General features: G+C 35.8%; 1 protein-coding gene across 1 annotated transcript in view; it reads left to right on the top strand.

The window, feature by feature from the left end:
* Window positions 1-24,927, top strand: part of LOC141394089 (short neuropeptide F-like) — a 251,317-nt gene that overhangs the window by 134,662 nt on the left and 91,728 nt on the right. The gene's annotated exons all lie outside the window — the stretch shown is intronic.

Here is a 24,927-nt window from a genome sequence, read left to right as displayed (position 1 = left end):
TAGATCATTTTTAATATTAATTTTTAATTAATTTTTCGTTGGAATCGACCTTAATGACCGATGATGCAAGTGAAAAAAGCCGAAGATGCGAACCCAAACAACCACGACTATCGGCTGTGGAGCGGCTTCTCTGGCATCGAACTTTTCTTCTTTCAAATGCTTTTTTTACAACACCAATGTGTATTTGCCCATTTAGTTGTGCTTTTATGACAAACGCTTAGCGCTGCCTTTGAAAGTAATGAGTTTCGCCAAAGGCGAAAAATGTATGTCACAAAGTGGCGGTTGTGTGGGATCGAATCTTCGGTTTTCCTTTTTCACTTGCATCATTGGTCATTAAGGTCGATTCCAACGATAAATTAATTAAAAAGGAATTTATTTTAATTTGTTGTCTTTGTAATTCCGTTTGATAATTATCCTCACACGATATCATTTTCAATTAACACGAAAGATGAGAATGAGAAGAATTTGTTTTCACTTTGATTTCAATTGACTTAACTATTATAGAATTGAATTAAAATTTAATTACCATTTTTTATTAGATCGATGAAAGAAAACAAGTCGCATTAAAACCGTGCTATGACATTTCTCATCTACGCAATATTAAATTGTTTTGAATATGACGTATGACATGCCGTATATTTTATTTAATCTTAATATTAATATAATTTATTGAGTTCGCTAACTTGACGAAATAACGACCTTAAAATGAATTCATGTGAATGCTGTGGCTATATTCATGTAAATTATCTCTTTTATTATATTCTTCTTTTAAAACTCAAATGACGTTCGTACGTTAATCAACAACTCTACCAATTTACAACCGAAATGTTTCGCGTTTGTCTTAAAATATTTATATTTATCCAAGGAAGGATCTGATTTATTTTATTTTTATACCCTATACCACAATGTGGAAAAGGGTATTATAATTTTTTTTTGGTAAAAATTCGTGTAACACCGCGAAATATTCGTCGGAGACCCCCAATGTGGTATACCAATCTTCATATCTCGACGAGATAAAGCGAGATGTGTGTCCGTCCGTCTGTCCATTATAAATTGTAAACATGCTCCAGGTCGCAATTATGGACCGATCGTCACGAAATTTTGTATGGAGGTCGGGTTCAGATCAGAATAGATCCCTATTCTTATTGGTGATGATCGTGAAATATTTAGCGGGTGAAATGGACCAAAAACATAATATTTATCCAATTTTCTAGCGGCTCTGTAGGTCTCAATAATAGTCCGATCAACGCGTAATTTTAAATAAGGTAAGAGTATATCACAAAGGAGAAGCTTGCAATTTGAGATGGCGATCGGATAATATTTAGAGGGTTATATGGACCAAAACTTTTGTGTGAAAAGTGTGAAAATTTTTAATATACAGCTTATATCTTAATTCCTGGAAGTGACATTCCGGACAAGTGAGATATACTTGAAAGTGGAACGCTTGACCTTTCTATTGATGCCAATTATGTTGGTGTGCATGATCAGATAACAGAGTTACAGCCTAATATATTCCGTTATTTGTTTGTAGTGTAATAATAAACTCGCTAGAAGTCGCAATTATACATCAATAGTCACGAAATTTTGCACCGGCTAAGAGTATAGGTCGAAAAAGATGCCTACAATTTTGAATGATGATCTGATATTCTTTAGTGGGTGAAATGGACCATTACTTTTGTATGAAAAATATAAAAATTTTATTTTTGGTCGATATTTTAATTCCTTGAGGACATATATATTTCGCAAAGTAGCCTACATATGGGAAAAAACTACTGATCTTTTCTCTGATGTAAATTGCAATAAAGTGTTTGCTAGATAACGGGCCTACTGCCGTAGAGAACCACATTTTTATCCCATGCTACATATTGTCTCTCCAAAAGTTTATGTAACACCACGAAATATTCGTCCTAGATCCCTTATTTGGTATGCCAAAATTCATATCTCGACGAGATAAAGCGATTTAGCGATGTGTGTCCGTCTATTAAAAAGTGTAAACAAGCTTAAGGCCGCAATTATGGACCGATTGTAACGAATTTTTTAAGGAGGTTGGGTTCGGGCCAGTATAGAAATGATTAGTTTTTTGAGATGATCGTGAAATGTTCAGGGGATAAAATGGACCAAAAACAAAATTTTAACCAATTTTGTAGCGGCTCTGTAGGTCAAAATAATAACCCACAAAATTTTAAACAAAGTTTGAGTTAATGATGAAGAAGATGTACGCTTCTTCTTCATCATTAACTCAACCTGAAGATCAGATAATACTTAGCGGGTTAAATGGACTGAAACTTTTGTGTAAAATTGGTAAAAATGTCAATAACGTAGCGGTTAAACAACTGAAGTAGTAGTACTACATAAGTGGGTTTCATTACATTTTAGTTCGTGTGAACTAAATTTTCCTTTCCTGCTACAAAAATGTCTTTGTCATGCTAGATAACTTTTTGGTTTTGGTCATAAGTATTATACATTACATCTCTGATATTTGATAATTAAATTTTCACAATCACTGAAAATAAGTTCCGTGGAGAGCGATTGTCCAGGGATAGTGGTATAGGGTATCCCATGGTCGGCTCCGTCCGACTATAGAGTTTTCTTACTTGTTTATTTTATTTTTATTTATTTTATTTTCATTTTTATTTTATTTTATTATTACACTGTGCAACAAAATGGAGGTGAAAATCTGGGGCACGGAAAATTCCTCTTAGGGAAGAAAGGCCTTGGTTAGTATATTAAGAAACCCGAAGGACAGATCCGGCGTGAGTCGAACTTCCGCGTTATGGCGTGATGAAGTTTTTGCTAGAGACCCTGTAAACCATTATTTTTGAGATGACAATCCCCATTCGATTTGACTGAAGACATGTCATCTCAAAAATAAACTAATGCAACAGTGAACAAAGATATAACGCAAATTCCTGACGGCTTACAGGGTCTCTATCATCTCAACTTCATCACGCCATAAGGCGGAAGTTCGACTCATGGCGGATCTGTCCTTCAGGGTTCCTAATATACTCACCAAGGGCTTTCACCTCCAAAAGGAATTATCTCTGCTCTAAAATTTGTGTTCACAGTGTCATTTAATTTTTATACCCTCCACCATAGTATGGAGGGTATATTAAGTTTGTTTTTCCGTTTGTAACGCATTGAAATACTCATTTGCGACCCTATAAAGTATATATATTCTTGATCAGGGTAAAATTCTAAGTCGATCTGAGCACGTCCGTCCGTCCGTCCGTCCGTCTGTGGTAATCACTCTAGCATCCACAAAAAAAGAGATAGGACGCTGAAATTTTGGGAAAATGCGTCTTTTGTTTGCAGGCAGGTCAAGTTCGATGATGGGCTATATCGGTCCACGTTTTGGTATAGCCCCCATATAACGGTACCCCCCGATTTATGGTATTTTGACGTTTTTAGCTACATTTTCAGACCGATTTGGCTATAATTTGACATTTAGGGTTCTTAAGTGTCAACAAACATATATAACAAAACTTGTGGACATAGGTCCACGTTTTGGAATAGCCCCCATATAACGGTACCCCCCGATTTGCGGTATTTTGACGTTTTTAGCTACATTTTTAGACCGATTTAGCTATAATTTGAAATTTAGGGTTCTTAAGTATCAATAAAATTATATAACAAAAGTTGTGGACACAGGTCCACGTTTTGGTATAGCCCCCCATATAACGGTACCCCCCCCCCCCCCCCCCCCCCCCGATTTATGGTATTTTGACGTTTTTAGCTACATTTTCACACCGATTTGGCTATAATTTGACATTTAGGGTTCTTAAGTGTCAACAAACATATATAACAAAACTTGTGGACATAGGTCCACGTTTTGGTATAGCCCCCATATAACGGTACCCCCCGATTTGGGGTATTTTGACGTTTTTAGCTACATTTTTAGACCGATTTAGCTATAATTTGAAATTTAGGGTTCTTAAGTATCAATAAACTTATATAACAAAAGTTGTGGACATAGGTCCACGTTTTGGTATAGCCCCCCATATAACGGTACCCCCCGATATACGGTATTTTGACGTTTTTAGCTACATTATCAGACCGATGTAGCTATAATTTGACATTTAGGGTTCTTAAGTATCAATAAACATATATAACAAAAGCTGTGGACATAAGTCCACGTTTTGGTTTAGCCCCCATATAACGGTAGCCCCCGATTTACGGTATTTTTACGCTTTTAGCTACATTTTCAGACCGATGTAGCTATAATTTGACATTTAGGGTTCTTAAATGTCAATAAACTTATATAACAAAAGTTGTGGACACAGGTCCACGTTTTGGTATAGCCCCCATATAACGGTACCCCCCGATTTACGGTATTTTGACGGTTTTAGCTACATTTTCAGACCGATTTAGCTATAATTTGACATTTAGGGTTCTTAAATGTCAATAAACTTATATAACTTGTGGACATAGGTCCATGTTTTGGTATAGCCCCAATATAACGGTACCCCCTGATTTACGGTATTTTGACGCTTTTAGCTACATTTTTAGACCGATTTAGCTATAAATTGACAATTAGGGATCTTAAATGTCAATAAACTTATATAACTAGTGGACATAGGTCCATGTTTTGGAATAGCCCGTTACCGCCCGATTTCAGGTATTTTGAAGTTTAAATTCACATTTCTAGACCGAATTAGCTATAATTTGATATTTAGGGTTCTTAGTGACCAAAAAACTTATATTCGAAATAATTATGAACGTAGGTCCATGTTTTGGTATAGCCCCATATAACGGTACCTCGGTATAACGGATTTCGGTATTCCCATATAACGGATTTTCCGTATTTTGAGAATTTTACCTACAAGTTTTAACCGAATTATCTGTAATTTATATAAAAAAACTTGTGGACATAGGTCCACGTTGTGGTATAGCCCCCATATAACGGTACCCCCCGATTTGCGGTATTTTGACGTTTTTAGCTACATTTTCAGACCGATGTAGCTATAATTTGACATTTAGGGTTCTTAAGTGTCAATAAACGTATATAACAAAAGTTGTGGGCATAGGTCCACGTTTTGGTATAGCCCCCATATAACGGTACTCCCCGATTTACGGTATTTTGACGGTTTTAGCTACATTTTCAGACCGATTTGGCTATAATTTGACATGTAGGGTTCTTAAGTATAAATAAACATATATAACTACATTACTACATTGTTAATAATAAATAAATAAATATAACAAAACTTGTGGACATAGGTCCACGTTTTGGTATAGCCCCCATATAACGGTACCCCCCGATTTGCGGTATTTTGACGTTTTTAGCTACATTTTCAGACCGATGTAGCTATAATTTGACATTTAGGGTTCTTAAGTGTCAATAAACTTATATAACAAAAGTTGTGGACATAGGTCCACGTTTTGGTATAGCCCCCATATAACGGTACCCCCCGATTTACGGTATTTTGACGGTTTTAGCTACATTTTCAGACCGATTTGGCTATAGTTTGACATTTAGGGTTCTTAAGTGTCAATAAACATATATAACAAAACTTGTGGACATAGGTCCACGTTTTGGTATAGCCCCCATATAACGGTACCCTCCGATTTGCGGTATTTTGACGTTTTTAGCAAAATTTTTAGACCGATTTAGCTAAAATTTGACATTTAGGGTTCTTAAGTATCAATAAACATATATAACTAGCTGACCCGGTCCGCGTTGCTGGCCCGTTGTTTGGGTTCTCCGTGTAAACTTTAGTTATCTATCCAGTATTGATGCACCCATAATTAGGCATCCCTCTAGAACCTTCATAATATAAATCAATGTTTTGACATAAATTCCATATAATGGTATCCCCCAAATTTAAGATATAAAATCTCTTTTATTATACCCTTCACCATAAATCGACAGTTTAAAGCACTTTGTGACCCACATATAATGGTCGGTGCATGTCAATTAACATTGCTATATATTGGATTGTTGGTCTCGGATGGGGTCGTAATTATTACTGTAAAGAATTGTTGGTATAGGTCCACGTTTTGATATAGCTCCCATAAAACGGTACCGGCTGATTTTCGCTATTTTTGAGGATTTAACATCATTATCACACCGAAATGGCTGAAATCTGGTTTTAAAATATTTTAAAGAGGAGAGCATAAATATTCGTATCGACCGAAAGACACGCCTTTTTATTTGCGCTCGGTATGTAACAGTAATAGGTTCACGTTTTGATATATGTAGCTCCCTTAAAGCAGTACCTCCCGATTTTCGATAGTTCTGAAATATAGCCACTGTTCAGTATACGTCCTCGCTTTGATATAGCTCCCATAGAACGGTGGCGCCTGATTTTCGCTATTTTTGGTGGATTTAACCTCATTCAGGCCGATCGAACGTAACGCCTTTTTTCTTCGCGCTCTATATGCAATAGTGGTAAAATACCCCTCAGCAAAATGTATGTTCCTTCGGGATATGTATGGCAACATTTATATAATTCATAAAAAAATTACTTCTATAAATTGTAGTGGTTATTATCGAGATTTTGCTGTATTTAAAAAATGTATCTTTACCTAGCTATTCCAAGGACTGAAATCAATGCTCATGAAGTTTCACTTCCCACATTTTGAGATTTTATCCGTAATTATAATATTTTCAAAAATCGAACACGATCGCGGTATTCTGATTCCAATGACGATATTGTATTGTATATCAATAACATTGTCTGATTTCCAATGGATCTTTCTGGAATTTCGATCTTGTGACATCTCAAGTTATCCGGATTTTACTGTATTCCAAAATGTGGAGTTGATCGCGCTGTCCCACTTATTGTTTAGTGTTCAGCGTTTATAGCGTTTTTAGGCATGCTTACAAAATTATGTATATTATCTGAAATAATAAATGTTTTCAAATTTTGTGATGACCGCGATATTTCACTTTTCGCGATATTTCACTTCCGCGGAGACCATTCAGGGTCAAGACAGTAATTACAGTAGTATTGCAAACAATCTGTAAACAATACGTTCAAAACAAGTAAAAAAGTGTCAGTCGGCTTTGCCGACAGATATATACCCTCAGCCAATGTGAAGTGAAACTTTCACCTACGAACAGATCGAATGTATTTAAGGTCTCTTCAGAATTTTGTGGCCCTTTTTGGACATTTGAACTTGCCGACAAAAATGTGGATTTAGAATTACTTGGGGGAGGTACCCTTAGAGAGGACCGATGTGGGCCATTTTAGAAATTAAACTAAATTTTGACAAAATATTTTGAGATCCAAAGTTTGGACCAAATTGTTTGCCTCATTCAGGTGATATCGTCCTATCATTTTAGTGACATTTTTTAAAGAAGAAGTACCGGAAGTTGTGGACCGGTATTGCCCATAAAACTAAGGTTGGATATAATATGACGAAGACCAAATGTTGCACCAAATCGGTTGAACAGTTCGAGAGTTGTCGTGCTCTCCGAAAGCTACATATGGTGACATAGGGATTTTTTTACACCTTTCGGGCTGTTTTCCTAAGAAGTATGGACTTGCCCGTGAAAAAAACTTTTACCGTCGTACTGGAGGTAGTGAATGCAAATCGCTTCAACAAAAATTAAAGTGATTCGAGAGCAGGTCTTAAAGTGAACTTATCCAAAATTGTGTGTGAGAGGTACCAGAAGGAGTAGACAAATATAGTCCATATTCGAATCTGATCTATATCAGGTATATATATTATTATGTCCAAAGTATGGATTACATCGGTCACTCCCTTCAAGAGTTATCTTGCGCACAACTTTTCCGAACATTTTTGAACTTTTGTGGGGGAGGTACCTGAAGGAGTGGACCGATATGGCTTATTTTCGAATTTAAATTATGTTTGGACAAAATATTACGAATGCCAAATTTTGAACCGAATCGGCGGATCCGTTCGATAGTTATCTTGCGCTCCATCCACTACACATGGTGTTATAGGGGCTTTTTGCATCTTTGAGGCTATTTTCTCAGGAAGTATGGACTTGCCCCTGATGAAACTTGTACCGTCGTATGGAGGGCAGTGAATACAAGTTGTTGCAACAAAAATCAAAGCGATTCGAGAGCAGGTCCTAATCTCAACTTATCCGAAATTTTGTGTGGGAGGTACACGAAGGAGTGGATCGATTGAGTCCATATTGGAACCTCATCTAAGACTGGTAGAAATTTTACGATGTGCAAAGTATGGATCAAATCGGCTACTTCCTTCAAGAGTAATCGTGCGCACAAATTTTCCGAACATTTTCGAACTTTTGTGGGGGAGGTACCGGAAGGAGTGGACCGATATAATCCATCTTTGAACTTGTACTAAGTTTGGACAAAATATTACGAAAGCCAAATTTTGGACCGAATCGGAAGATCCATTCGAGAGTTAACTTGCGCTCCAACCACTACACACGGTGTCATAGGGTTTTTTGTAACTTTCAGGCTATTTTCTCAAGAAGTATGGACTTGCCCCTAATGAAACTTACAGCGTCGTATAGAGGACAGCGAATACAACTTGCGTAAACAAAAATCAAAGCGATTCGGGACCAGGTCCTAAACTGAACTTATCCGAAATTTTGTGTGGGAGGTACCCGAAGGAGTGGACCGATTGAGTCCGTATTGGAACCTCATCTAAGTTTGGTAGAAATTACACGATGTGCAAAGTATGGACCAAATCGGTTATTCCCTTCAAGAGTTATCTCGCGCACAACTTTTCCGAACATTTTTGAACTTTTGTGGGGGAGGTACCTGAAGGAGTGGACCTATATGGCCCATCTTCGAACTTAAATCGAATCTGGACAAAATATTCCGATACCCAAAATTTGAACCGAATCGATTGATCCGTTCGAGAGTTATCGTGCGCACCAGCCAGCCAGACAGACAGACAGACAGACGGACAGACAGACAGACGGACGGACATTGCTAGATCTACTCAAAATTGTCTGAAACGGATATCGTACAAACATACTTGGGGTCTAAAACCATTATTTCGATGAGGCACATTTTTGGTCGTATCAAAGTGTAAATACCCTCTTTAGCCTAAAGGCTGAGGGTATAAATATCATGGACTTCAGATTAAAAAAAAAAAAAATTGAAGGAGAACCTGCGGTCACTACACTTAGCCGTATTAAAATAGCTCACAACCGCGCTATCCCACTTGTTCAAGCTAGTGTTTATAACATTTTTGTGTCACGCTTACTAAAATTATGTATATTAATTGAAATAATACATTTTTGAAAACTTTGTGATGACCGCGATCATTCAGGGAAAACAATCTGTAAACAATACGTTCAAAAATATCAAAGATTTCAGATTTTCTTTAAAACATTGTGGGGGAGGACCACCGGTCACTATAAAAACAGCTTACGACAGTTCTAATTAATTGAAATAATATTTTTTTGAAAATTTTGGGATGACCGCGATTTTCACTTCCGCGGCGACCATTCAAAAAAGACTGTAATTACCATAGCATTGCAAACAATTTGTAAACAATATATTAAAACGTATCTTGAATTTCGCGGTTTTCTTAAGAAAATTGTGGGGAGGACCACCGGTCACTACACTTAGCGGGATAAAAAAATAGATTACGACCTATTCTCAGACCTAAAAACTCCACATACAAAATTTCATAAGATTTCCCAATCGATTTTTCGGAATTTTTATATAGTGACATCTCAAGTCATCGGGATTTTACTGTATTCCAAAATATGGCGTTGACCGCGTTATCCCACATATTGAAGCCAGTGTTATAGCGGTTTTGTAGTCACGCTTACTAAAATTAGGTATATTATCTGAAATAATACATTTTTGAATAATTTGGGATGACCGCGATATTTCACTTCCGCGACGACCATTCAAAAAAATATATAGCCTATTTTCACCACCGGTGTTCCCAGTACATTATCTGAAATTTTCAAGAAAATCTATTCAGCCGTTTTTGAGTCTATTCGGAACATACAAACATACAAACAAACATACTAACATACACACATTGCCTTTTATATATTACTAGCTGACCCGGTCCGCGTTGCTGGCCCGTTGTTTGGGTTCTCCGTGTAAACTTTAGTTATCTATCCAGCATTGATACAGCCATAATTAGGCATCCCTCTAAAAACTTCATAATATAAATCAATGTTTTGACATAAATTCCATGTAATGGTATCCCCCAAATTTAAGATATAAAATCTATTTTATTATACCCTTCACCATAAATTGACAGTTTAAAGCACTTTGTGACCCACATATAATGATCGGTGCACGTCAATTAACATTTCTATATACTGGATTGTTGTTCTCTGTTGGGGTCGTAATTATTACTGCAGAGAATTGTCAGTATAGGTCCAGGTTTTGATATAGCTCCCATAGAACGGTACCGACTGATTTTTGCTATTTTTGAGCATTTAGCATCATTATCATATCGAAATGGCTAAAATTTGGTTTTAATGTAATTTAAAGAGGAGAGCATAAATATTCGTATCGACCGAAAGACACGCCTTTTTATTTGCGTTCGTTATGCAACAGTTAAAGGTTCACGTTTTGATATAGCTGCCATAAAGCAGTACCTCCCGATTTTCGATAGTTTGGAGATATAGCCACTTTTGGGGGTCGTTAACAGTCTTGCAGAGAATTTTCAGTGTATGTCCTTGTTTTGATATAGCTCCCATAGAAGGGTGGCGCCTGATTTTCGCTATTTTTGGTGGATTTAACCTCTGGACAGTGACATCTCAAGTAATCGGGATTTTACTGTATTCCAAAATGTGGAGTTGATCGCGCTATCCCACTTATTGTTTAGTGTTCAGCGTTTATAGTAGTTTTTAGGCACGCAAAATTATGTATATTATCTGAAGTAATAAATGTTTGAACATTTTGTGATGACCGCGATATTTCACTTCCGCGAAGACCATTCAGGGTCAAGACGGTAATTACAGTAGTATTGCAAACAATCTGTAAACAATACGTTCAAAAATATCATGGACTTTAAAAAAATGAAGGAGAACCTCCGGTCACTACACTTAGCCATATTAAAATAGCTCACGACCGCGCTATCCCACTTGTTCAAGCTAGTGTTCATATCATTTTTGTGTCACGCTTATGTATATTAATTGAAATAATACATTTTTGAAAACTTTGTGATGACCGCGATCATTCAGGGAAAACAATCTGTAAACAATACGTTCAAAAATATCAAAGATTTCTGATTTTCTTAAAAACATTGTGGGGAGGACCACCGGTCACTATTCTTAGCAGTAAAAAACAGCTTACGACCGTTCTAATTAACTGAAATAATACATTTTAGAAAATTTTGGGATGAACGCGATATTTCACTTCCGCAACGACCATTCAGGGTCAAGACAGTAATCACCATAGCAATGCAAACAATTTGTAAACAATATATTAAAAAGTATCTTGAATTTCGCGGTTTTCTTAAACAATTTGTGGGGAGGACCACCGGTCACTACACTTAGCGGCCTATTCTCACACCTAAAAACTCCACATACAAAATTTCATAAGATTTCCCAATCGAATTTCTATATAGTGACATCTCATGTTATCAGGATTTTACTGTATTCCAAACTATGGCGTTGACCGCGTTATCCCACATATTGAAGCCAGTGTTATAACGGTTTTGTAGTCACGCTTACTAAAATTAGTTATATTATCTGAAATAATACATTTTTGGATAATTTGGGATGACCGCGATATGTCACTTCCGCGACGACCATTCAAAAAAATATATAGCCTATTTTCACCACCGGTGTTCCCAGTACATTATCTGAAATTTTCAAGAAAATCTATTCAGCCGTTTTTGAGTCTATTCGGAACATACAAACATACAAACAAACAAACATACTAACATACACACATTGCCTTTTATATATTAGATATAAAAGTTGTGGACATAAGTCCACGTTTTGGTATAGCCCCCATATAACGGTTCCCCCCGATATACGGTATTTTGACGTTTTTAGCTACATTATCAGACCGATGTAGCTATAATTTGACATTTAGGGTTCTTAAGTGTTAATAAACTTATAAAAAAAAAGTTATGGACATAGGTCCTCGGTTTGGTATAGCCCCCATATAACGGTACCCCCCGATTTGCGGTATTTTGACGTTTTTAGCTACATTTGCAAACCGATTTATCTATAAAGTGACATTTAGGGTTCTTAAGTGTCAATAAACATTTTTGAATAATTTGGGATGACCGCGATATTTCACTTCCGCGACGACCATTCAAAAAAATATATAGCCTATTTTCACCACCGGTGTTCCCAGTACATTATCTGAAATTTTCAAGAAAATCTATTCAGCCGTTTTTGAGTCTATTCGGAACATACAAACATACAAACAAACAAACATACTAACATACACACATTGCCTTTTATATATTAGATATAAAAGTTGTGGACATAAGTCCACGTTTTGGTATAGCCCCCATATAACGGTACCCCCCGATATACGGTATTTTGACGTTTTTAGCTACATTATCAGACCGATGTAGCAATAATTTGACATTTAGGGTTCTTAAGTGTTAATAAACTTATAAAAAAAAAGTTATGGACATAGGTCCTCGGTTTGGTATAGCCCCCATATAACGGTACCCCCCGATTTGCGGTATTTTGACGTTTTTAGCTACATTTGCAAACCGATTTATCTATAAAGTGACATTTAGGGTTCTTAAGTGTCAATAAACATATATAACAAAACTTGTGGACATAGGTCCACGTTTTGGTATAGCCCCCATATAACGGTACCCCCCGATTTGCGGTATTTTGACGTTTTTAGCTACATTTTCAGACCGATGTAGCTATAATTTGACATTTAGGGTTCTTAAGTGTCAATAAACATATATAACAAAACTTGTGCACATAGGTCCACGTTTTGGTATAGCCCCCATATAACGGTACCCTCCGATTTGCGGTATTTTGACGTTTTTAGCTACATTTTCAGACCGATGTAGCTATAATTTGACATTTAGAGTTCTTAAATGTCAATAAACTTATATAACTTGTGGACATAGGTCCATGTTTTGGTATAGCCCCAATATAACGGTACCTCCTGATTTACGGTATTTTGACGCTTTTAGCTACATTTTTAGACCGATTTAGCTATAAATTGACAATTAGGGTTCTTAAATGTCAATAAACTTATATAACTAGTGGACATAGGTCCATGTTTTGGAATAGCCCGTTACCGCCCGATTTCAGGTATTTTGAAGTTTAAATTCACATTTCTAGACCGAATTAGCTATAATTTGATATTTAGGGTTCTTAGTGACCAAAAAACTTATATTCGAAATAATTATGAACGTAGGTCCATGTTTTGGTATAGCCCCAAATAACGGTACCTCGGTATAACGGATTTCGGTATTCCCATATAACGGATTTTCGGTATTTTGAGAATTTTACCTACAAGTTTTAACCGAATTATCTGTAATTTGAACATTTGACATTTGAAATTCTTAGTGGTCAACACACCTCTCCACCAAAAATTGTCAAGAAAGGTCGATGTATTGATAAAGCTGCCATATAAAAGTACCTCCCGATTTTCAGTAATTTGATGATTTTAGCTACAATATTAAACCGAACTAGCAGTAATTTGACATTTGAAGTTATTATTGGTCACAATACCTCTCCATAAAAAATTGTCAACATAGGTCCATGTTTTTAGTAATTGGCAATTTTAGCTACAATTTTTAACCGAGCTAACTGTAATTTGACATTTGAAAGTTGTAGTGGTCACCACACATCTGCATCAACAATTTTCAACATAGCCCCAATATAACGATACTTCCCGATTTTCGGTACTTTGATGATTTTACTTAAAATGTTTAACCACGCAGGTCCATGTTTTGGTATAGCCCCAAAACAAACCTCCCGATTTTCCGTACCTTAGCTTTATTTTTTGGACGAACTTTCTGTAATTTGAAATTTAAAAGCCAACAAGAATTGTTCATTTAAGTTCATATGTTCGTATAGCCCACATACCTCCGAACTAGCTGTTAATGACGTTTGAAGTTCACACGTTATGTACCGATTTTCGGTATTTTGAGGATTCTAGCTACAATTTTTAACCGAATTAGGAGTTATTTGACATTAAAGTCTCCCATCAAAAACTGTCAACATAGGTCCATGTTTTATATTAACCCCCATATTACGGCACCATAAAAAAGGGCCTCCCGAATGAAGCATTTTATGTACATTATCTGGCATTTTAACGTACCCACTTAAAGTTGGGGACAGGAATGAAAACTAATTATTCCATTTTAGTTCAGAATATTTTATGGTGGAGGGTATGAAAAGTTCGGCCCGGCCGAACTTAACGCTTTTTTACTTGTTTTTTATTTTTTTCTTCATTGCCAAATAATCGTTAAACAAATGTCAAAAAATGAGTTCTACAATTTTTTACCGCTTTTTAAAAATGGTAAAATGGGCAAGTAAAGGAACACAACTAATATGTATTTGAATTATACAAAGGAGGATGCGATAACGTTGTATTACCTAACATCCCTGTCATACACTTATTGTCCACCAGATGACATCTCATTTAATGGGATTGGGCATATACCTGATATTTTTTACCACTAGGGAAAAGGATGCAAACAACAGGGATGTAAGTCCGAATACAATTGTACTGCTTGAAAAGTTTAGTAAATACATATATATTTATCAAACAATAACAATTATTTCCGAATTAATATCAAAAACAACAATAATAATATATAATATTCTTTTACTACAATGTTTTAACACGTTACCAGGCAGGCCCGCTTTTGGCGGTCAACAACTTTTCTTCTCTAGAGAATAATTACAACATTTTTGTCAGCCTTTACTATTAACACATGTTTCATTTACCTACAAACTATTAATAAATAATTTTTTTAATCAGAAAAAAATTGGCCGGTTAGAGGCTTAATAGTTGTCTTGGAAGTAGAATACCGCGCACGCGTCCTGTTTTTGAAAACTTTATTAGTGCAGATAAGATATTTGAATTTAGAAGTGGGACCTACAAAAACGCCAGAACATTGATTTCAATACTTGGAATGGAATATTTTTGAATACAGTAAAATATGTATAATTTCAACTACTGAGATTTTTCCGAATTTACAATATGAAAAATGTTGAATTATGAAGATTTTCTATCTAGAATCTGGAATTACCATTGCACGAGACTTATGACAAAACGTGGATTATATTATGAAGTTTCAAGAAGAAAGCATTAGTATGGTCAATTCAGTTTGAAAATTAAACAAATAACATCTTGAAGTATCAATACTAGCATTTTTCAGGTAAGAAAAAAAGCTCTAACACAAAAAACGGGCCAACAACGTAGACCCGGGTCAGCTAGTTATTCTATTAAAAATTGTTTGTTCTGCAAAATTTGAGTTAAGTCACTCTTGTAGTAAATTAACAATATGTAGAAGTTTTAAATTTACCTCATGGTGGCTGGCATTGAAAATTCGGACCGAATAAAATTGTTTTTTTTTTATTTTACTTGTGACCTTTTAATCCTCATCGGGTTTACAATCAAATGACTTTTTAGATGAAATAACACTTAACACTTGTTTTCCACTAGATAAAATCCAGACACATACATTCTCACCTTTGAAACCAAATCGTTTTCATATATTTGATACAAATTACAACAATTGTGTTACCGAATACCCTTTTAACCGCAATCCACTACATTGAATAAATCTCTAGAAAGTTTTTGCAAATCCTTGGCATTTTGAAATAAGAAGAAATAAATCCCATTTTTTCTGCATTAATTGCTCACGCAAGTCAGTACAGTATGTACATATCGCTCATTTACTGAAAGAGTGGCATAATTCGAAAAATCGTGTGTCAAATTTTCATGTTGATATTTCTAGAACTAAACGAGTTACAGCTCATTTAGTAGGAGTTTGACATAAACAAAAAAAAAGTTTCTTGTGTTTATAAATCAGTAAAACATTTCAAATCATGCTTGTTCTTGCACAAAAATTTAGAACTGGCAACTAGCTGGCCCGTCTCAAAATTTGGTCCACGAAGTTATTTTATTTTGTTATGTTATTTCTAAGTTGGGAATTCAAATTTCAATCGGCAATTTAAAACGCATTTTTTTGCGAAATTGAATTTCTTGGAGATGTGGCACTCTTTGATTAAAAGCGATATGTGTGTGTTTAAAACCACAAGTCTGTTTCAATATTTTACAAATTGAAGAGGGTTCGATGTGAATACCCAGCTAACCTTTTTTTCCGATTTCGCTTCGAATTCGGACAGAATTTCTTAAAAAAATTCCGTTTCTGATGCCGAATGTGTACCGAGTTCGGTACGAAAGTTGTATGGGCGTGGTCACCGATTTCGGAAAGAAAATTCGGTGAAAAATTTAGATTTACTTAAGAATATCGTTCCGAATTCAAAAAGAAATTCTGGAAAAAATCGAAGATAAGTTCAGATTTTCTGAATAAAAATCGGAATCAGGGGAATTTTCGCAACTTCAGAGGCCCGTATCTCGGGAAGTATGGACTTCCGCAACAAATGTTGTATATATTTGTGGTCAGGGTGACGAGATCTACCAGTGAAAAATTTGTCATCCCGATCCGAGCTTAGTGGGTAAACTCGTCTTATGCCGAGAAATCGGCAAATTTCTAAAAAAAATATTCAGAAAATGGCAGAAAAAAGAGGAAATCGGAGCCATCGAAAAAACTTGTTAGCTGGGTAAACAACAGCACTATATGCCTATAATCATTCATACACACAACAGTACACCTCCAAAATGCTCATAATTCAAGAGTGGTCATCTACTATCCTCTTTGTGGTTTTATCTAATGACAATTACACATCCACCCTCACACTCACTTGATGCCTATAGTACTAACAATTTGTCAATACGCAACATTACGATGAATAAATCTACAATTTGTGGTGGTAGTGATGGAGGTAAGTCATTAATCATCAGATTTATGAAACTATTTGTGATATGTAATTAAAGCATAATTGATATTCAATTCGAAAATATGTGCTGTGTACTGATTCTAATATGAAGCTGAGAAATGTTTTAGAATTCTGAAATCTTGTTTTGAAACGATTCGTAAATAAATAATGTTGATGTCCTTTGTAATCAAGGTTGAGAAAACTCTGCTGGATAATTTATAATATATTTATTATTCAATTGTTGTATCTTTATGAAAATCATAGACCGATGAGCTATACTCTGAGCCGATTCATAATAACGCTACGTTTCCCTTCGGTAATCTGTGGTAAAATGTGAATTTCCATCCCTTCAAGTTCATCCGGTACTAAAGGTTCTCCTACTGAAACGATTCGAAAAAATGATTAACTGTAAGAATACACATAATATTAAACATCATGGTATGAAAGTCCTGAATTACATTAAGAAATTTAATTTTTCAAATTCAATTCTGACAAGTATGAAATGTGACTTTATGTGCATATAAATGCTTATTTAGTTGTGGTAAACTTTTGCTGTTAACCTTGTTTAGGTTCATGATTGACCTTTTTGTCACTATCCTAAGGATATTTTGTCTGTATGGATTCATTTTTTTGTTAATTTTGTCTGTCTGTACTTTTTATCCATGTGTGCGGCTTTCACAGATGATGAGTTTTTCCCGCTGGCTTAGTGGATAGATTACATGCCCATTTTTATAAAAGATTTGACTTTTGCCATGACATGAGATATTAAATTGAATTAATATTTGTTATGCATTAAAAACTTTAAAATTTAAAATTGATTTAACTAACATAATATTTTTATTGGCAACTAGGCGTATGAATGCTGTCATAAGTTATACGACATCGTGTATCATTCAATCCCAAAACATTTATTGATCAATGATCATGAATAAACACTCCGCAATTAGAAGAACCGAAATCTTCGAAAATATGAATCGACCCTTAAATATAGGAACAAACTAATATGTATTGGTGGTATTGCCAATCTACAGCCACTTTGGCGAAAACAGGCAGCTAAAACTTTAAAAATACTTTAAATCGGAAAATATTATATGGGGCCTATACCAAAACGTTGAATTATTTACAAATTTTGTATTGATGCCCGAATATTAAACTGTTGTTAATTCGGTAGAGTGGTATGATCAACGTCAAAGTAACGAACATCATTAACTCCAGAAACAAAAATATCTAAAGTTAATTCATGAAGGAAAAACCTTTTGATTGTATATATTGAGGAATAATCCTAGAAAAGAACCTAGGTGTACTTTATAGAAAAACGCTTCAAAAATACCTTATATCTTCAAATTAGCACTAATGTCCGTACAAATAGAAGTTATCAAACTCCGCCTTTGTCTTCTAGCCATTCACTTCCGGGTGTGTGGGAATTCGCTGGAAGTCACTTTTGCAATACACACTCCTTAGGTCATGTTAGGTCAATTAATTCAATTAATAACAAGTAAAAATGTTAAGTTCGGCAGGCCCTCCACCAAAAAATATTCTGAATATTTCTTTCCTATCCACAATTTTAGGAGGAAATATTCTGTGACCACTTATACCTAAATAAGATAAACAAATCATAAAAATATATTCAATCAGTCGGGAACCTTTAATGGAGCTAAATCAAAGTGTGGACCTATGTTTTTGGTGGAGAAGTTTTGTGACCACTAGGAAACCCAAATGTCGAATTGCAGATACTTGGATCAAAAATTCTAGCTAAAATCCAAAAAGCCGAAAATCGGGAGATACCATTATATGGGGGCTCTACCAACACATGTATCTTTGTGGACAGTTTTTCCAACTACAGATGGCACTGTTATATGGGGGCTGTACCAAAACATGGACCTACGTTGACAATTTATTTGGGGGGGCAGCTTCTACAAGTACATGTACATCTTTATTTTATTGATTTGGCTCTGGCTGTAGCTCCAAGTTCAGAAAGGACGCCACCTGAATAGGATTAGTCCAAAGTGAGAGAGAGAGAGAGAGAGAGAGAGAGAGAGAGAGGAGTTAAGTCAGTCGTGTTGGCTGGGCAGTTAAACAGGTGCTGCGTGGTATGCAGACCGGTGCCACATGCTGGGCAAATATTCCGCGTGCCATCAATCCAAACCAGATCTAAGTTGTGCTGATTCTCGTTTGTCTTGGCAGCTGTTGTTCTTCCGCTGCCACGGGTGATGGATGATCTTCGAGGACGACAGTGTGAATACACTGTATGCTGCCAGAGCCTCTGCAACCGCATCAGTATGAATGTCTCTTAAACTTGCCTGGTATGCACCTTGATCTAGAGGTTCTCTTTTATATCTTTGGACCTCTCTCTCTCTAGGTCTCTGTAATCCTCCCTAACTCGCCTGGGGGGTTCAGGCATATCCACAAGATGGTGATTCGGGTGGTGTTGCCTATAGCATCCAATCAAGTACTGCATCGTCAATATCCTTTTGTGACGACGCACAGGAAGGATCTTTGTCTCCTCATGTAAATGGTCCACTGCAGACATGAGGTGACACACTGTAGCTGGTCTCAAGGCAGCATTCTGACAGATTTGTAGTTTATCCCATTGCGTATCACTTACGTTAGCAAAACACGCTGGCGCCACATAGCTTACCACAAGGTTAACAAGGTTTCTTTATCCGCACCCCAAGTGCTGCCGGCTAGGGACTTGAGGACCTTGTTCCTGTTTCTCAGCTTATCGCAGATAACTGTAGTATACTGGGACGACTTATACATGCTATCGAATGTGACCCCTAGGACTTTGGGGTAGGTTGTGGTGGGAATAATTGCACCGTCGACCTGCACATTCAGTGGGAGCTTTATTTGCGCCGTCCATGTGGTGAATAGTGTGGCTGTTGACTTAGTGGTGGATATTTTCATATTCCTCGAGTGGAAAAACTCTACAGGATCAATGAGATAGGCATTTAGCCTGTCACAAACGTTACCGATATTGGGACCTGATGCCATGAGTGTACAATCATCCGCGTACGTAATTAACTCAATGCCGTCGGGAGGGCGTGGAATTGCAGAGAGGTAGATGTTAAACAGTTCCGGAGATATCACCCCTCCTTAGGGAACTCCCTGCTTCACTCTACGACTTCCTGTCTCCGAATTCCAGGTATGACTGGCGACCACACAAATAGTTGATGACCCAGCGTTTCAGACAAGGCCGGAGGGTAGTATTCTCGATATCCTCGAACAACCTAGCATAGCTGACCGTATTAAACGCTTTAGTCAGATCCAATGCTACCATCACTGTTCTGTGACATGGTTTGTCCTGGTTGAGTCCTCGTCCAATATATGTGGAAATGGCGTGCAGTGCTGTTGTGGTACTGTGCTGCTTCCGGAACCCGTGTTGATGATATGCAACTGGATAACACGTTCTGATGCTGGGGAGGAGTAATGCCTCAAGTATCTTTGCTACTGGTGATAGAAGCGAAATCGGCCTGTACGACTCACCTCTACTGGCATCTTTGCCAGGTTTCAGCAGCGGGACCACCCTGCCCATCTTCCAGGCATCGGGAACTATTAGGGTTGCCAGCGTTAAGTTAAAGACCTTACTTAAATACTCGACTCCTGGGTCGTCCAGCTGTATTAGTCTCACCTTAGAAATTCCGCCAGGTCCAAACGCTTTGGATGACTTTGCGCCTCGGATAGCATCTGCAACATAATCCATCGTAAATTGTGGCGGTTCTTCCTCGGCTGGAAGAGATCGCAAACGACGCAGAACACTTCTCTTCGCCCGGTCGCTATCGGGGTGTTCGATAAATTGTCGGCAGAAATAGCCAGCGCACCTCTTCGGATCTGTCACAGCCACGCCGTTAAACGTGACAGATGTCCGATCGACTCTCCTACCAGGATTCGATATGCTGACAGTTTTTGGTGGGGATGTTATGTAACCACTAGGAAACTCAACTGTCAATTTATAGGTAGTTCGGTCAAAAATTGTAGCTAAAATCCTTAAAATACGAAAAATCGAGAGATACCGTTATATGGGGGCTATACCAAAACATAGACCTATGTTGACGGTTTTTAGTGGAGATATTTTGTGACTACTGGGAACCCCAAACGTGAAATTACAGGTAGTTCGGTCAAAAAATGTAGCTAAAATCTCCAAAATACCGAAAATCGGGAGGTACCGTTATATGGGGGCTATATAAAAAATGGTCCGATATAGCCCATCTTCGAACTTAACCTGCCTATGGGAAAAAGACACTCGGGTGCAAAAATATAGCGCTCTAGTTCAATTATTGCGAGCGCTAGAGTGATTACAGCAGACGGACAGGAAGACAGACGGACATGGCTAGATCGTCTTAGAATTTTACACTGATCAAAAATATATATACTTTATATGGTCGCAAATGATTAGTTCGATGTGTGTTTGTTTCTTCTATGCTTTTCTCTCCTCGCAAAAAAAGGTTTTGGACCATAGTAGTAGAGAATACACCCACTTGAAATAAAAACATCCAAAAATCTGGAAAAAATAAATTCATGTTCACAAATAAAATATTTGCCAATGTGAATTAAATTTCTTGGATTTAAAATGTGGATTCACTTACAAACTTGTAGATGTATGTGTGGTGGTGTATACTTCCTACACATTATCCTTTTTTTGTAATTCAATAAACAAAATGGCAAGCACATGTTATAGCCATTAAGATATGTAAGATATGTACTGACCAGTTAATGGTTTCACTTCGTTTTTTCCTATAACATTTTGTTGACCACAAAATGATTCTTTCACTATGCGGTTAGCTTGGTCGAACAAAACCCAACACAAGGAACAACGCAAAACATCCACTGTTGTAGTATACAAGTTAAACCAAACCATTTCGTATATCAACATTTAAAATTTCCAGGCTGTCTATCTATCGTGCTATACAACTAGACCTTCGCACACCAACACCTTGACAACGTTTTGCTTTAGCGTAAATAATTACAAACGAGGGGCCACTGAGATTATGCTGGTGTAATTCTTAGGAAATAATGGCCACAAAAAATGTGTATTTATTAATAACTATGGTTTCCACTGTTAATAGACATGACGAAACATGCTTATGTGTTCTCTCAACGGTTATAAAAATGGAATTGAAAAACTTTGTTGAATATGTTCAGACCAACATTAACAAAGTTTGAAACAGTTCTGGCCTCCCAACGTACATTAAATAAAAAGGTCGAAGAGTTTAATTTTCAAATGAACTCTTTTATTATTACTCTGAGCAAACTTATCTGAAAGTTACTATGTAACGCTTTAGAATGTAGTTTGCTGAATGAGCGAATTCATTAAATTTTATTCTACTTAGCTTCTCCTTATGAGAAGCGATATAGCCGTCTAGAACTAGTTGCTTAAAATAGTAGTAACAAAAATATTTACATAGTTGCATTTTAGCGGTTAGCTTTTAAACTCAAAGTTGCATTTTAGGTCTTAAAATAAGTTTACATTGAGGATAAATAACATAAATACGTTTACAAATAATTTCAGTGTTTTATCTTAACATACTTAATAAAATATTTTCAAAAATACAATGGACCGTTTCAAGTTTTTATTGGTATGAAATATTTGTTTTATCCCGAATATCATTTGGCATGACTTCTTCTATGCCAATAAATCTGTTCAAATAAAAAATAGTCTTCCATGACCTAAGACGAGTCGAATTACTTCCAAACACCAGTAACAAATCAAACGAAATTTTTTTCGAATCGTCGCACAATGGTTCAGTAATTGATTTTCCTGGCCAAAAATCAAAATTTTGTTTTGTCAAAGATATTTAATTTCTATATGGGATTCGATAGTAAACATATTGAAACTAAGGAAACCAAAAAATTAGGTCCAAATATTGGAAGGTGTGGGCGTGGCGTGTCCCTAAAGACGAGCATTTTCCCCATTTTTGGGAAATACGTCATTTTTGCAAATTTCTGGAGAAAGACGAAGCTATTTCTCTGAAACTATAACAGTTATTGTGTTCATTGTTCTTTTGTAAGGTAGGTAGGATTGTGGCCTCTACAAATCGTTTTAGTAAATTACCGTAGCGTTTACACAACATGATCTATTTTATTTTTCCTCGGGTACTAAATTTTATGAAATTCCAAATTTAGGGGACTAGAACTTTTGTGGAACAACATAGAACAAAGTTCTGTTTTCACAGAAAGATACCCGAAAGTCTCCTCTTCCAGCCCATATATACTCTTGTACCCGTCCCGTTCCGTCCGTTTAACACTTTTTTCAATTTATTGAAATTACATGGGTAAAAATATGTGTTTTTCCATATGAATTACAGTTTTTGACACAAATTACAACTTTTTTGAGTATATGAGTTTTTATACAAGTTATATAAGTTTTATTAGAACCCAAGGGGAATTTTTTAAATTTTGAAAAAAATTTAAATTTTTTTTTTTTGTAAAATTTTTTTTTAAAAATTTTTGAAAAAATTTTTTTTCGAAATTTTTTCGATTTTTTTTTAGTTTTTTTGGTAATTAATTTGTTTATTTGTTGGTGTCTGACCATCTTTAATACATAGGAAGATATAAAAACCACAAAAACACTCATATTTTGCTGAAAAATAGTTAAAAAACTCAAAAGTTTAACTTTGACCTTGAATTTCTCTGCAACTACCAGACCGAACTTGACCGTTTATAATTCGTCTGAAATCTGATTGTGTTATCTGCCTAACAAAAAGAATTATGAATATAACTCTATCCGTTCAAAAGTTACAGAATTTTGACCAGGAAAAAACGATTCTGAACCACTGTGCGTCGCACAGAGGGGAAATTTGTGTTAAAAGTTGATCAAAAGCCCTAGAAAGCTCATTTATAGTCGGAATGATATAAAATTTTGCACAAAGCATATCTTCTGTACAAGGATTAATCCTATAGAAAATAATGAAATTCCATATATATTCACCAAAATCGCTGAAATTTGACACATGCAACCTGAACTAGCCTAAAACAACATTGAGCCAATTTTCAAACAAATCGGTACAGATGTATATATAGTCCCATATACATATATTTCATTCCAAATTTTATTTTTTGAAACTTACTTAAATCATTTTTTTCTCAATTCACATGAGAAAATCCGTGAATGTTTCTGAATAATGCAAACATATTTGATAGGTGTTGGTTTAGTCTGATAAATAAGAGTCCCGGTTATAAGGTGGAACAAAATTTAGTGTGGGTAAACCTTGCAATTCCATATAAATATATTTTATATTTTAGTTGAGAAAAATTAGATTTTTTCGGAATGGCGCAAATATGCGCAATTTTTTGTGATTGAATCTGATATTTGAGACTCAAGCGCATAAAACATTAGAAGAAACTATGGTCGGGAAACGACCATTGTAGTAAACTTAAAAATGATCATAAAGAAATTTTCACCATTATTAAAGAGCAAAGATGTAAAATCAATATGAAAATTTTAAATGCTAATCTTGTTCGGAGACTGAACAAAAACAATAAATCTTGAAAAATATAAATTTTCGCGAAAATAATGTAATTTTAATGTTCACCTAATTTCTTAGTTTTCGAAAATTTACTTTTTGTTTTCAGTATGGCTGAGTTCAATCGACTGCTGCATTGGATTGGTTAATCTTACAAAGTCGAGGACGGTTATAGCAAACGTAGAAAAGTGTCTGGTTGCCGTTTATCAATTTTTTTTCATAAAAAAACGATTTTCATATTTTGAGTTTTGAGCAACTTTAGGCCTATGTTTCCCCTCTGTGCGTCGTAGAGAAACAGGTCAAAATTAGGTATTTTTTCTCATTACTTTTGAAATAACCTTTTAGTTTGTCTACATTCCACTCCACTGAATATTATGTCTAGATGTCATAACAGAGCATTGTAGACGAAAAATGTACGGACAGTAAACAGTAGGTGCTGTTGTAGGTATGGAAGTTGTTGTGGATTCGTTTTATTTGTGTTCATGGTCACTACATAATTTTTATTAAATTTTGGACAGGCTATTATACCCACACAAACTCATGTCATACTAAATGCTTACAAAATAAAATATGACATTGTCCATTTATTTAACCATC

The sequence above is a fragment of the Musca autumnalis genome, unplaced genomic scaffold (assembly GCF_047663935.1).
Source record: "Musca autumnalis isolate F117 unplaced genomic scaffold, ASM4766393v1 scaffold_2, whole genome shotgun sequence".
Lineage (NCBI taxonomy): Eukaryota > Metazoa > Arthropoda > Insecta > Diptera > Muscidae > Musca > Musca autumnalis.
This window is presented reverse-complemented; position numbering and strand designations above follow the sequence as displayed.